The sequence below is a fragment of the Trachymyrmex septentrionalis genome, unplaced genomic scaffold (assembly GCF_001594115.1).
Source record: "Trachymyrmex septentrionalis isolate Tsep2-gDNA-1 unplaced genomic scaffold, Tsep1.0 scaffold97, whole genome shotgun sequence".
Taxonomy (NCBI): Eukaryota; Metazoa; Arthropoda; class Insecta; order Hymenoptera; family Formicidae; genus Trachymyrmex; species Trachymyrmex septentrionalis.
In genome coordinates, this window is record NW_017306160.1 from 2,271,902 (window position 1) to 2,288,471 (window position 16,570).

General features: G+C 34.2%; 1 protein-coding gene and 1 pseudogene across 5 annotated transcripts in view; one reads left to right on the forward strand and one right to left on the reverse strand.

Annotated features, from left to right (window-relative positions):
- Positions 1 to 13,090, forward strand: part of LOC108756243 — a 60,707-nt pseudogene extending 47,617 nt beyond the window's left edge.
- The window catches only part of LOC108756241, a 35,798-nt gene that overhangs the window by 8,794 nt on the left and 10,434 nt on the right, over positions 1 to 16,570 (reverse strand). For 4 of the 5 annotated variants that reach the window (XM_018499884.1, XM_018499881.1, XM_018499885.1 and 1 more), the window contains exon 2: positions 7,988 to 8,075. The gene's annotated coding sequence lies outside the window, so the exon portion shown is untranslated. Of the gene's footprint in view, positions 1 to 7,976; positions 8,076 to 16,570 lie in introns of all 5 variants that reach the window. The other variant, XM_018499886.1, reaches the window with a different exon arrangement.

A 16,570-nucleotide genomic window follows, 5' to 3' on the forward strand; every position in this document is an offset into this window, starting at 1 on the left:
GTAAATTTAAATACAAAATGTAAAATTTATTTTCATTTTATGTAAAAAAATAACGATTATAATTTATTATTACTACTTTTTTTTTTGTCGAATCTTTATGTCACCAGAATAATGAAATTGCGTCACTTTAATAAAGTTAGAAAACATGCATCACATTTTTCACGGTGACGTTATTACATTTTTTTTTATTTATTAAAATTGCAAAAAAGTTCTCGGTTTATTAACGTCTCGCAATATTATTCCTTTCGTAAAAAAAAAAATTTAGCGAAAGTTAACAATAAACTCTATTACCTCACATAATAATAAATTAGTATTTTACCTAGTAATAAATTAACGTAATTTTACAATCAATTTCTTCTTCGAACAAACGTAGATATTAATGCGCGATAATTCGTGAATCAGGAATTTAAAATCCAAGGAACAGACATTTATATCAAAACGTTAAAAATTTCGTAGCTAACGGATTGCCTAGTATATATGATCGTTCGCATCATATGACTCACTGCTTACACGCGATTACCTTGTGTCATTCGTGCGGCGATATTCCAGCAGGCAAGTGCAACGATGCGATCCGCTCGGTGTATTATTATCTCTCGAAACCCGATTATCCCTTGCAAATAATTACAACGTGAATACAAATCAAATAATAAACTTGCTTAATTAATACGACTAACAGCTGTGCCGACAAGACGATTATCTAAGTAAACATTTGGCGCGATTTATTCATTTAAAATATAAATTCTACCGAAAAATTGCAATTATAAATTGTGTTTCACTGTAAGATTTACGGACGACGAATATTTTCTTAATGTCTACATTGAAACTTAACTTTCTTTATTAATTAAACTTTTCGATCTAATTTGCATATGCTCTCTATTATTCAAATCGAGTCGTTATTCAAGTAGCCATGTCACATTGATTATTAATAATTAATCTGTAAAGTTAATAATTATTTAAGGAATATATTAATAATTAAAATTCGATAATTAATAATCAAGCAATACATTCTTGGTGTTTATTTGGTGATGTACATACCCGTGTGTCATTGCAAAATTAAGCACTTATTATCGTCGTGTTTACAGTTGTCACTTTTTAACTAGTATTTTCTGCTGAAAATCGATTATCATTGCCGAAATTGTTACTTTTTTGTAGTAATCTGTGCGCTCTCTTTAAAAGAAAGATTATCAGATTTGGCTTTCCCGAGATTGCTTTTAGAAACCGGAGGAAAAATCGATGCATTTATTTCGAAAAAAGTAAGTAAATTCTAAAACACTCTCGAAATTGTAAACAATTAAAACGTAAAAATGAGAGTTTTAGTTAGAGCGTGATAATTGGAGCGTTAAGTAATTTGTGCAAAAATGTTCTTTATTGAAATTACTTGGTTGAACGTTTCGACTTTGAGTCATTTTCAGCAACAGAATAAAAGGTCAAACGTTCCCCAGAATAAATATCCTTCTATAAGTTGTATTTTTGATACATTGTACATACGTTGGCACATGATTGGTCAGTCAAGTACAAAACAAAAATCAATTGTGGGAGGTCTATCAATACTTTATAAAATTCGACGACACATTTAATGATTACAGTGATTGAATAATTAAGTTTAGAGAGAACTAACAAGAGATGATTTATCCAAAGATTCCGAGAGCGTGAAATTAAACAAAATTATCGAAATTTAGAACAGCGTTAATCGAAGATTTTATTCATCTAGAATCCCGGAAATCCCGAAGATTCGTTTAAAAAACCGGAATTTCTCTCTGGCTAAAAATCAAAGAGTTGATCCGCGATAATCGTGGTCGTCATTCGTGCGATAAGACTCGTGCGGATAAGCAAGTTGCTCCGCATCATTACCTCTCGATTACGCAATTGCGACAGGTACATATAAACATAGAGAACACGAGCAAATAGCGATTATCGTCTCACGATAAAGCGTATCGATTCATTCGCTTGCGGAAGGAAATAGGAAACTCGAACTGTAAATTATCATTTCGCGATATTTACGGGTAATTGTTCCTCCCGCGACGCTCGGATTCGAATATATCTCGCCGTTGCGCTTCTAATTTTTTTCCAATTAAACACAATTGCATTTTGAAACATAAATCACCGCGTCCGAATCACCGGAGCTCGTGATTTAAACGTAACGGAAAACCATATTTTAGCAACTGTTTATTAATAATACATGTTCCTCTCGTTAGAATTTATATACGTTTAATTTTCGATCCATCGTGTCTCACTTAATCGTTATTTCGGTTTTATCAATCGACAATATCGACGATATCAAGCTGACGAATTTCTTGATTACTAGCAAAACTAAACAGACCGACTCCGAATGGCATTGCGACGCGTTTGATTAATGTACGTTATCGTGATATACATATATGAAGTGTGGTATTTTGACATATCATCATTTGGCGTACATATATTCGTGAAAATAAAAATTCTCATTCTCACGAGACATTGTCGAACTTGGTGTCGTAGTGTTGTTGCGTTATTTATCTCGATATAATAAAGCGCATGTCTATCGATTCGAAAATACCGTGCAAAATGTCGTATTACGATTTTTGTGATAATCGTAATTAATTTGTTTTATGTTTTTGCAAACGAGCGTTATAGATATTGCTAGAAAACAACAAAAGAACGGATGATTAAAAGAGGAGAGGGAATTGAGCGTCGGCGGAGCAACCTACAAAGTGAATAACTCATTATTTATTATTTCATTTGTCTTACTGGCGGATTTAATCATTTATGACTGCTTTATGCGCGATTATGCAATTATTTCCTGAAATATTGGTTATTTTCGGAGCTGTATTTTAATTTAGACGTATTTGTTCTTTACAGATCGATGTAGCGTTATAATTCTGTTGTTGCGCATCATATCGGTGAGTAACCTTATATTCTTTGAAATCGAGATAATGGATTTGTGAAAAAGTTTATCGGATATACGTAAAATGTATACACATAATCAGAAAAGTATTACAAATATAATACATATCTCCATTACTTTTTTTTAATAAGTGTACTAAAACAGATATTTAGCACTACATTTAATTCTGAAATTTATGTTATGAAACAGGAAATATTTCATAAATTCAATAAACTCGATAAAAAACAAACTTGGTAACAAGATAAAGTAATTTTCTATCGATAAAAATATTATCATCCTTTCTTGCTAAGCATATTGCACAAGATTTTCAGGAAATATTATTGAATATTACATAAAGGCAGAATACATTAATAACGATATTTGGATAATTTATCAAAGGTACTTTAATTAAATTTGTTTGTTTGCAATATGGATAAATAACGAAAAACAAAGAAAAAGAGGAAAAAGTAAAAATAGAAACGGCTATTATATATATAAAATACAGTATTTTAGAGTTTAAAATCTTCATTTAAATTCTTCCATATTCTGTTTCATTCCTCGATATGGAGAAATTCCGATTTTCATCGTGGAAATGGACTTGGCAAGTGCTAGGGGCTGGATAAATGCTGCAACACGCTCTAAAATTTTAAACAAGCTTCGTCCAATATCAGTCGCAATCACATACCATTTAACCTTCTTCTATCTTATTATTTGAAACGAATTGAAATGTGAGATACGAAGCATTGAAAGTATAATATCTCTCTATATGATAATATTAATTAACTTAATATTTGTTTATAACTCGAGCACAATTATAATGATAACATCTTGATATTTTCATATTAAAATCTTTGTCTTTAATTCTCAATTTATTAAATATGCTATTAGAATATCGTATGATGAATAGAATATCGTATGGTTGTGAAGCACCTTGTGTGAAAAAGGATAAAACAACACGTGAAAGTGAAAGACGTAGTTCGAAGGAGCATTATCGCACTATAAATATGCAGAACGGCAGCTTAAATGTCGAACTGACTATCAATCGTTAGTAAAAAGTAAAAATAGATTCGGGTTATTTATGCCGATACTCAATACCTTGTTCTCAAAATAATACTTGCTATAGGCTTAAATTGCGGTGAGTGCATAATTCAAGAGTAATCGATTAAAGTGACGGATAGAATTGGCCATTTATTAGTGCCACATTCACGTTCGATAGAAATAGTTGCATTAATTAACGATGGATGTGCTATATATAAACTACATCGAAATCGAAAGCGATTGATAAAATGCTTTGAAACACATGATAGGCGTTTAATATTTATAATAAATTAAGAAAGAATAACAAAAGATACAGGCCATATTTATTGACTCTTATTTCTATTGATGAATTATTCAATAAATTTGAAAATTTTTAAAAAAAGATTAAAAAATTCAAGAAAACATTCCAGCTTTTGTAATTTAATATAATTAAAAATCAATAATTTTGTGTGAATAGATAAAATTCCCTCTGAATGAATATTCTTAATATATTTGAAAAAGAAACAAAAAATTGATACATTTTTAGAAGAAATCTAATTACCAAGAAAGGAATATCTTCAATAAATCTTGATTTAAGATATGAAGTGTGAAATGTTCAACATTTCTGATGAAAACGTTTATTTAATTTTTTTTCTATATATCTTTTTTGTACTTATTATTCTTATCAGCCGACACACATTATAATAATCGCTCGAATTGTTCTGTAAAATCACAAATGGCAGGCTTTCGAAGAGCAGTTTGTTAAGGCTCGTTAAGACTTTACAGTTTCCTAGTCATTCGGAGAGAACCTGAGTCTTCAATTGTGAACACGCGGAAAGTAACGCGCGAGAAATCACAGAAGAATCCCATGGCAATTGTAGCGTTTCCTGCTTCCTGCATTTCCTTTCTCCGAACGTGCTGCAGCGGATCGCGCGCTTACTTAATTATTTAATTGATGCGCTATGCAGATGAAAAAAGAACAGTTAATAGGAAATAACAGTGCGCGATTTAATTGGCGATGTATCACTTCGGTATTATCCGTCCATGCCGTCTTGCATGTTGCATTAACATATCGTGTACGAGATGTTTTATATATTATATATATATATACAATATATATATATATATATATATATATCTGTGTTTGTATGTGTGTGTAAAAGTCGAAGAAAAGAAAAAAATCTCTTAATGCAGACTCGTACGGCAAGCGTGCGTTAAATCATATTATAGTCCCTTCAGTAATATTACATTTCTCAACCTCCTGTGGCTGCTGAGAAACGAGGTATACTCGTGCGATGCTTTAAGAAGCCCATTACGCAAATAATTTTATGATCCTTAATTATTCTCGTCCTCCTCGAACGTTTGTCTTCGACGGCATCTCGAAATTGAAAATAACAGCCCTATTACTAAAGCTTCAATCATGTCTTTAATTCTATGGGAATGTAAGCATGAATCCCTAACTAAGAACACAAATTATCTATATCTTTACACGTTGCAATATGAACAATAAGCACGCAACAAGAATCACACGGTTTAAAGGTAAAATGAGAACAAAAAATTTCATATTTTTCCTTAAAATATTCTCCATAGAAAAAATATTTCAGTTTAATTCTTATTCAGTTTTATTTTTATATTCTAATATCGTAAAATTTGCAAAGGTATAGGGATAGAAAACTTTTATCTTCCACATTTATCTTTCATTTTTTATTTTCACTTTTTTTTTAGCATAATATATTGAAACAAAAATATCTTGATATAATTACAGCAAAATACGTTATATTAAAAAAAAATAAAATAAAATTTTGATAGAAGTAATCAAGTGAGATTGTCTTTATATGATCATTGTGGAAAGACGTGATCATTTTTAATTATTAATTACGCAATCAATGCTGATACGGATAGTTATTATATCATAAGAAATCAATTTTTTTAAGAGCAAAAGGTACTTTTATGAGACTGCCTACGTCGCTTTCAAAAATAATTAAGAATGAAATTACGTAGAGGAGAGCCTTGTCTCAAACGACTCAAGGCTTTCCTGCGCGAATCGCCGAGGCTGCTCTAACGGTACACAAGTGTTCCTCTCTGATAGAACTTATTTTCGTAGAAAAGTTGAGTCATGCCCTTTCTGCAACAACTCGCTTGCGTTCCGATGCAACGCGCGGGATTTTATTGCGACTCTATCGTGTTTATCCATCAGCCTCAACCCTTTCACGTCACAGTGAGATGTTGAGATACGTTTGGCACAGCCATTATCCGCTCAGCAGCGAGACCATTAAAAAAGATGCGATTGATATCCGGTCTTCCGCTGGCGCAATCTCGATGCTTTCTCATGCGGCCGACTACCGTGTCCGGTGAAAAAAAAAAAAAAGACCGTAAGAAATTTTCTAGCGGCATTATGCCTCAACAATAAGCTAAATTGTCGATTTAACTGGATAATAACTCCATAGTTCACTTACTATTATAACGACGCACATTAATGCGCGTTATGCGATTGCAAAATGGAATCCTTTTGACACGCGAGAGAGACGCGCGTCGCTGAATCAGAAGTTACCTTTACATAATTCACAAATCGCAAAACGTAATTCGTAAACGGAAAATGAAGATTTTGTGATTTTGCGAATAGCGATCCACGTGTAGACTCGACTGGGCTATCACGTTAACTTTTACGCTACGGCGACTGCATCGATCAATGACAGAACAGCAAAAAGTAGCCGGAATGAATTTTATATTTTCTCATTTATCCGAATCCTTTTTATAAAAATTTCCGTGATATATTATATATGGAAAATATCAGACGCATAATAAGGATTCCTCTGAATCGAAATATCAACCCGAAATTAAAATATCAACGCTTTAGAATGTCACCGCAATTTATTCACTACGTGCCGTTTTTTATCTGCGTACATTTCACATAGTACATTCTAAAAAATACGTATCTGTGTGAATTTAACCCCTATGCGGTATCTACATAATTCTACTTGTGCCGGTGTTAATTAATATTAACATCAAATTCACGGTGTGGATTTCATTATATACCTCTGACGTTTACATCAGTATTAATGGATTGAAAACCCATGATGTTAGATCCACATCGATATATATTACATTAATATCAACGCCAGCACACAGTGGTAGAATTATATGAACACCGCTAGTGTTCGGAACGTACATGAATTCTGCGTGTTTGTGTAGGGAATTATGTACATGTAGGCTTAACTTTCCGCACGCCACCGTGTCGACGATAATTCCCCCGAGACCGAATTAATTTCTTCGATAGAAAAAAAGATATCCTGGCTGGTGCGTTCATTACTTTTGCGCATATTTGTGCGTCGGCGGAAGCGAGGAGCTGGGAAAAGGCGCGAGAAAAATTCGTCCTCCACGTTCGGATCCCACTATCTGACGATAACTGCGGCAACACACCGCGATGCGGGATCGCGAACGGAGGAGAGCCTCGGGCACGCTTCGATGCGCGGCCGGACCGGCCTGCACCGTTAGCCTCTTGCGCCGTTTGCGCTCGCGCGATGGTACATGGTAACGAAATACCCGGTTACACCGACCGGGCACCTGCGCCGCGGTGCGATCGTCGTTTATCCTGGAAGTCCTGGAAACGCGAACATTTTCTATGAAACGCGACGGACGTTTCGCCGGAGACTCGACGCGTCCCAGGAACGAACGCGACGACAGCCCGTTAGCCGCCGCTGTAACGGTGATTAGCTGATCGGATTCCTGCATCTATTTAATTATCAGGATTTATGCAACAGAAATAAAACGTCTACCGATTATATAAACCGCGAATAAATTTACGGAGAATTAATATTTCGAGCCTGAGTAAGAGGCTCGCAGGCAGACGCGAGGCGCTGCAACTGGAAGTCGCTCTTCCGTTCCGCTCTTACTAAAAAGTTTCCTTTCATCATTTTACACTCTCGAGATTCGGCGTCTCTCTTCTGAATTCCTGAGGTTGGTTGTAATTTACTCAACGGAGTTTTATTCCGAGATCGGTTTCGAGACTCTTTAAAATTCCTTTATGAATGTAGCAACTTAGATGTACTTAAAAATGAATTATATCTAATCGAAGTAAACTTTGATCGAGATGTACCTTCAACGTACCTTCAACGTCTTAGCCGCTCACTGATTGCAGATCCCGTCCCGATCCTCGTCCCTCGTAAGATTTAAGGTTGACGCATGGCGCGCTGTCCTGAAATAACCGAAGTAACATTACGGAGATTATTTAGTGAAAGTTATATCTCGACGGAGCGTGAAATACGCGAACGTCGCGGATGAGACGCGTGCGCGTAAAAGACCGCGATTGACGGCTGATAATACATGATGAGTACAAACTCGCGACACGCTTCTACATGGCGTAAGTGTGCGAATTTGTGGTTATTCCGCGTAATCAATTGGAAATGAATGAGGGAAGGAGGCTGGGATGCTCCGTTTTTACGCTTCGTCCGAATGCAATCTCGAGGGGGCGGTCAGTCCGGTTTTGGAATTTCACCAATAATTCAGCTGTGTCTGTTATTTTATGGATGAACTACCACGAATCATAAGTCAGAGAGAGAGAGAGAGAGAGAGAGAGAGAGAGAGAGAGCAGGAACTTCTGCCGCGAGGATTAATTGATCTAAAACCATCGAACCGTATCGCCATGTTGCGTGTTTTAGCAGTTTCCTTATTCGGAGTAATTAAAGGCGTGATCTTTTTCTTTTTTTTTTTTACCACCGAAACACATTATCGGAAATACACAGTTAACACCTTATCGTTATTGCATTCTGCGTTTCCAACGTGCACTCCAGCATTCTTTATGGCCTTCAGGGCGAGTTTCATTAGGCTGTACTCTATAATTGCGGTTGAGAATGCACTCTAGCTAAACGTAAAAAGAAGAAGATGCTCGGTGAAGATAGATGAAGAGTAAGATTAAAAGATATCAAAAGATTTATGATGAGACGCTTAAGAAATCCCGGCTAGATCAAACTTTACTTCGCTATCATTAGCGCAAAAAGCGTGCTGGCACTGTTTTAAAAATGTTGCAGGCGTGGAAAAAAAAGCTTGTAAAACTTTCGGAGTTACAATGTCAAATTTAATGTAGCTTTTTACATCATCCGGCCCACTTTTCTCTCACCGAGACAACCTGATGTAATCGATTCTACGACAGAGTTTCTACGTGTGCGTCACCAACCTTGGCCGCTTCCTGTCATATAAACACACACGCGCAGTCACGTACACATACGCATTTGATTGTTTTTTTTTTTTTTGAAGTCAGGCACCATGCATCGACATTGTTTCGGGCAATGGCACGTGATCGCTGTACCAATTACGGCTTTGCGTGGATACATGGCTTGAATACATTCGTGTAAGCCGCGCGTATGTTCCCGTACTTCGCGATATAATGAGGATCATCAGCGAAAGAATTCACGAAGGCTTTCGATGATGGTCAGGTCGAGAGATGTCCCACGCGATAACGCCAACGCGATCCTGCATCACCGTCGCCTTGTTTGCGGAATGTAAAGCGGACGATATATGCAGTATCCTCGGTAATTGTGGATTTTTATATATATTATAATATGGTAGAGATACAAAAAGAGATTTAAATGCGAGTGTAAATGATAAAATTCCTGGAATTTTAAATAGTAATTTTAATTTAGTAAATTTTAAGTAAATTTTTATTTTAACTTTCAGATTGAATTATTGAAATATATAAAATTGTGAAGCCTCATATTAAAAAATAAAGCTTAATAATTTTATTATTATTTAAAATTTTATTATTGTTTTATTTGAAAAAAGTAAAATTCTAGATTTTTTCAAGAAAAAATCTGTGAGAAGAAAATATGTTGTTTTCTTTCTCGGACAGAAACATTCTGTATCCTCTGAAAGTTTATGCATCCAATTCGCTAACTAAAAACAGCCACAAATTTTGATTAAAAATTGTCTAAAAATAAAATTGTATCTAAAAAGGATTTTTATAAAATTGTATGTTTAAAAAATTGTTGCTTTCTCCTTCGATCTCTTTTCTATTTCATTTTAAGTAACAAGAAATTATATTTATATAATACAGAGAGCTGTGTATTACGTAAAATATCTTAATAAAACACGTTATGTAAAAATCAATTTTTCTATTAAAATATCGATAAAAGATTTATAATTTTATTATTTATATAATATATAATTATCTAAAGTTTGTGCGAAAAAAATTCGAGAGGAGATAAATTTAAAAAATATTATTAAAAGCAGAAAAAAGAAATGCGAATTAACTTAACAAGTATTCACTGCAAATACTTTATTTAAGGAGACTTTCTCTATATGCATTTATGTAAATGTGGAGAAACTTTCTCAAACTAATCAGTCGAGCGAAATACTACTATTTCAAAATAACACAATGCATCTTTTAGAAGTAAGCAATAATTTTCAGGAGCTCTCCTTTACAAAATTTTTAACTAAATATAATCATACGTACGCCTGTGATAAACGATGAGATGAGAAATACAATAATCAGCTTAAAAGCGTAAAATGTAAAACTGTCAAAATTGATTCCCTCGACAATTTGTATCCCCAATACGCAAAAAAATATTTGCTACTCCAGCTAGAATTATTGTATTTGATAGAAAATTATATATCATACGCATAGAATTTATAGCACAAATCTAAATTCGATCTCTGTCATCTGTATGATTAGATACAACACATATATCCAATATCGTGGTCGTATTTGCTAGAAATTTATCTATTTTCGCTATTTTCGTACTGAAATAATTTTCGCTATAACTGCAAGATCACTCTTTTTTGAGCGAAGTAAATCACGCGTGTGTATTAATCATCGCTTTTCCTCTTAAAATAATTCCCAAGAGCTATTTAAATAATTGAAGGTCTACGTGTCGTTCGAGTATATTTCTGCTAGGAAACGATGACAAAACTTTTCTCATGTGCTTGTAAACACGTCGCTGACGGGATTACTCACGGATGTCGTGCTGCAGCAGGGTGACTTATACTTTTCCGCGGAACTATTACATAAAAGTATCACCGGGGCGGCGACGATTACGCACGGAACGGAAAGGAAAGGTGCGTTCCATCACGTCGGATATCTTGTACTATAAAAACGAAAACGCGTAGAGATGAGAGAAGAAACAGAAAAAAAAAGAGAAAAAGGGATGACAGATTTATGTTTGATATTCGCTAGCAAGAATCTCTTTTCGAAGATAGATGGAAGGACTCGTATATTATGGCAGACACACGATAGCAACGATGCGAAACGACAACAGAGAAACAAAGCGACGAAAAAAGCCAGAGAGACGTAATCATTTCATAACCTCGACCTCGACATTATTGCAATTTTTCTTTTTTCTTTTTTTTTTTTTCATCACGTATTTTGGAGAGAAAATCATTGTGATTTTTTAAAGTAACAGCATAATGAAGGAAATATACAAAATTAAAAGAAAAAAACAATTATCGCTACAATTTGAAAGTCAGTAATATTTATTATTAGTCGTTTGCTTGCATTTCACAAACGTCTTGAGAGTCTATAAATTTTGTTCACCATACTTTGACAGGTTTAAATGTAGCGGAAAAAATAGAAAAATGAAAATAAATATGAATATAAAAGAAACTACAAAAGTATTTTAAAAAATGTCAAGGTTAAACAAGAATATAATTAAAGCATTTTGAAATCATTTGAAAAAGCAGAATAGATATTTATCCTTTTACCTCTAAAACGATTCGCTTCAGACTTTTTTGTTGATAATACAAAATAAGGCGATGACATTAAAAGATATCTAGAGAAAATCTGCAATATTTACATAGATATCTAGATATGCATAAAATTATGTCTCACTTTGGGCGAATAGAAATTAAACATATTTATATGCGTTATATAACGTTACAAGAATTATTGACGTTCAGTTGCAAAGATTTCTAAATATCTTTTTTGCTTCTCAATTCTGCTACAATAATCTTATTGTGATCTCTTTACTAAACATAGAATTAATTGCAAAACAATGTAGATTTGCATTTTATGTAAAAAAAAATTAAGAGAAAAATAGGCATCGATCCAGCTTGCTAAAACCATCTCTGGCATCTCTTCTCGCTATTTTTCCAATCGATTACGAGATGCTTAGCAAGCGCGAACTTCCTCCGTGTCTCGTTCTTGGAAGCGAGGTATGACGTGAACGTCCAGTCACGCCGAATGTCTCGATGCCTTTCTGCGATCGCGCCTTTTAAAGTCGAACTCCAGCATCCGATGGAGACAACAGCGATCTCGTTGCGCAAAAGCCGCGCGCAAAGTCTCGACTTTCACTGGCCGCGCCGCGCGCGGATACGCAGAGTACGCGTGCGCGCTCGCGCGCACGTGCGTGTGCCCTTGCGCGCTGTCGCGCACGCGTGTGTATGCACGAGCGCGCGCGCGCGCGCGCGATTGCGTTCGTCGCGCATCGCTGGACGCACGAAAAGTAGGAGGATAAACGCAACCGGCAGATTAAAGGACCGAGAAGCGAACCAAGAATTATACCGTAGCCAGTTCAGTGTATATGCGAGTGTGCGCTGTAGATCCTTTTTGATTGGTCGCTCTTACGAGCGACGATACGAGCTTACGAGAATTCGGTTTTTCCTTTTAAGCAGATATATGTCCAGCTAAAATATCGGGTTAATTAACATGAAACGAGAAATTATTGCTCCGACCACGAGAAGCTGGATCTTTCTGATCTCACGAAGGGGATTAAATTTAACTGAATTCCAAATGACAAATGGATAATCGATATTCAATATTTAATCTTTTATTTATTCGAAGTAGGCAGAAAGCTATAATACAGCGATCTTGAATTAAGAAACGATTTTGCGGCGTTGTAATTGTGTTGTTATAAACGATGAAATATCTCAGAGAATAAATTATTTCCTATTATTAAATTAATACGTGAGAGAAAAATATTCGTAATCTTGATTTGAGACGGAGATATAAATGAAAATTGTCCTAACAAACATAGTAGATGATAGATGTAAAAATAATAAAATATAATTGAGAAGAATCCGCTGTATCCATGCGGAAAAACAAAAGGACGGAATAACAAACAGGTTAAGAAGAGCAAAAAAGAGAAACGGAAATAACACGGATTATTCTGAGTGAGTAAATTGCAGTTTCCTTTTTCCAGAATCGCGAAACAGCCTACAACTTCTTCCACTCGCGGCAAAAAAGGAATGACACGCAAAGATGCACTCTGTGATGCATAACAATGCACAATTTCTTGCATGTAGTTTTGAATAAATATAATGTAATATCGAAATATTCCTGTAAATATGCTTGAAAAAGTAATGCGTTGCCATGTTGAAAAGAGAAAATAAGAAAACCGACGTTAGAGAAAAGAAAATGATGATAATATATATTATATATTTTTTTTATCAATATTATCATATTTTTAAGAATTATTTTTAATCCTAATCAATTGCAGTAAATTAAAAAATAATAAATTTTATGTATATATAAGTTCATTTCAATTAGTATATTTATCACTGTTTGTTAAGTAATTTGTTCGTAAAGTATAATATGTAAAAATTAATTAAAACAAATGTACGGTACAAATGAAACTTTTTTTACTATCAAATAAAAAATATATATTAGAGATCGTTAACCATAATCGTTTTTGCAGCTAGCTTTCTCAAAAATTATACTTAATACGGTTAGGAAGTTATCCTTTATAATTAACCGTGATTTTTATGTATCGTTACCAATAATCAATGACGATTAATAAAACAGGCAATAGATGACCATTTGAAACATTTTCCTCCTAAAGGAGCAAAAACATTGAAATTAAGATATTGTCCATTATCGATCTTTACAGCAATAATAAGCACGTTTGTAACACCTTGTAGAATATAAAAATAAATGTAAAAAGCTTGTTAGATTGGCGATACTTCTTTAAAGGCGAGAGGATGGATAAAATCAGAGCTTGAATTATATATTGTTTTTCAGAATAATAAGTGTGTCGACGATAAAACAAATATAACAAGTTATCATTTGAAAGTTGTTTCTTGAAAGCAGTAAAAATCTCACTCGTTCTTGAAAGGGCTGAAACACTATTCTATTATCGATCCTTCCAGCCGGTCCAGCGGTGTATCAACGACCGCTGCATAACGATCGCGCCGATCTTGTCTCGCGCCTTGTCGTGTGCGTCAGAGAAACGGATATACAAACGGGATCAGATAGGAGAGAAGAAAACCGAAATATCAGAGGGACAGCTGTGGACTATGCTGTCTCGTTGGTGCAGCTGGGGATTATAGCAATCACACTTTTGCTATTGCGAAAGTGTGTTCTAGCTCGAAGTGAATGGTTGCAAAGCTGCTGCGTCAGGGACGTAGTATGGTGTATGTATGGAAAGAAAATAGATCGCATTTTCGCGATCACCAATTACGAACTGAACAAGTTGCTTCTAGAAATCGAATAGATTTCGAGCAAAAAGTCCTAGCGTATCTAATCATTTTCGATTGACTGGCATTATTTCAAACGAAAGTAAAGCACAAAACTCAATCATCCTCTTACACATACATATGTTACGTGAAGTGTGTCAAATGTGTAAAATTAATTAAAACTAATTGTAGCATAGATATATACTTTTCTTACTGATCTGATATATCAAATATATATTTATATAAAATTGTTATGCACTTGTAAGCAGCTTTCTCGAAAGTGAGTGAAGATTTAATTATTAAGAAGTTATCGTTTTCTACAACTGACAATGTTTTTTTTATAAATCATTACCGAATTTACTATAGAATATACGTGGCAAAATGATAATAAATCTCATGAAATTTTTGTAATAATAAATTTGCTCTAACCTATTTGAATAGAATGTAAGTAAAACGAAGTCTATCATCAATAATCTTTTATCATAATGTCTGTCAATTATTATCTTTCATTTCAATTACATCCTATTAAAATATGATAAAATACATTTATTATTACAAAAATCATGAAATTTATTATCATTTTGCATATATTCTATAGTAAATAATAATAGTCTACGGGAATAAGATGATGTCTATCCTCTTCCCATATCGAAGTATAAATTTCGAAGTGAGAGACATGTAAAATTATCTTGGTCGCAGAAAGATAGTTTTCCATATTTATGCGTTTGCAAATAGGTCGCTGTACAGCAAAAACGAGAAATAACGCACGATAGGCATATATAATAACATATATTAATGCATTTCAAGTATACGATTAACGTAAGTCTAACGCAGAACTTGCAGTTTCCGTCGGATTGCGTACGACAAGCAAAGGGAATGTGAGCTGGGAATTATGAAACATAAGCTATTGATAAGATTCGCATAATAGTCTCGCCAAAGGGAAAAATATTTATTACCGCGAGCGCAACGTGCACGGTGGCCATTTTCTGTAGGTAATTTTTTTAAATTCATATTAATGATATGCTATTAAAATCTTTTACGGTGCTTATACGCAGAAAGTCACTATTACATGTGAATCACAACGGTCGCACGCGCCTCCACTTAATAATTTCATCGCAAATACTTTACTCACGAACATCTATATTATACGTCATGGGAATCTGCCTATCGAGCTTACGGATCTCACAGTGGCGAAGTTGTATCCTTGTTGAATCAATTATCCACGATTGCGTCTGCCGCGATTTCTAGTCGGCATTTATCGACATTAAAATCAACCTGCTATCATATCTATTAATGACTCATATATACATACTTGCTTTGAAGTAAAATTAATTTCAATAAGAGTATGTGCGGGAGAATTAAAATTTATTTTATTTCATCATTGACTTGAATAAAAGTCTACCTAATACGTATAGAAAAGTTGAAACGTTGATCATTTTGTAAGATAATCGAATACGCGATTTATATTCTTATATTATATTATAAAATAAATTTCAAATCGAAAGAATCGTTTCAGTTCTTTCATGTTGAGCATTAATTTCGTAATTGAAAAATTTTTAAGTAGTATAAAGAGTAATTTTCTACCAACTATCGCCTCTCGAATCTTAGAAACTGAATAAAATTTTATAAATTGTGCAACGTAAATTAGCAGCAGTTTAACTTGGTTTCTCTTGTTTACCTGTATCGTCGATAAATAAATAGTTAAAAGAAGAGACAAAAAATCGTCAACACAGAGATTTTTAGTTATGCACTGTTCCATAAAAGTATATATATGTGAATATCGCGATTAAATGCAATGACTATTTATTAACACTACGCCTAGTGTATTATTAATAAATTGTAAAATTTTTCAATATATCGCGCATCGATGTTACCGATTAAAAAAAAAAACAATCATTTACAAATGTAATATTGTAAACAATAATCAACATTCTGTATCTCTCGATACATTAAAACTAATCCGAATATAAAGAAAGTTCATGTCTTGCATTACAGAAAAAGAGATATTTTTTCTGAACTGCAAAAGCGAGAGAGAGAGAGAGAGAGAGAGAGTGTATTTTAATTCATGTTTAATTATTTACGGTATTCAACTTTTGTTCCTCTATAAATTTAGACTCAGAATCACTTAATTATTTCGCCGATTTTCCAATACAATTTCCCTAGCGAGGAATCGCGCATATCACATACAACATCCGCACCTATGCGAGGCGCGTAAGCGGCAGTGAATAAAGCGACCGTGCCCCGTACCAATGACGTCATCCTCGCCGGATCCAAGATGGCGATCGCGTGTTCGCCAGGCGAAATCGACAG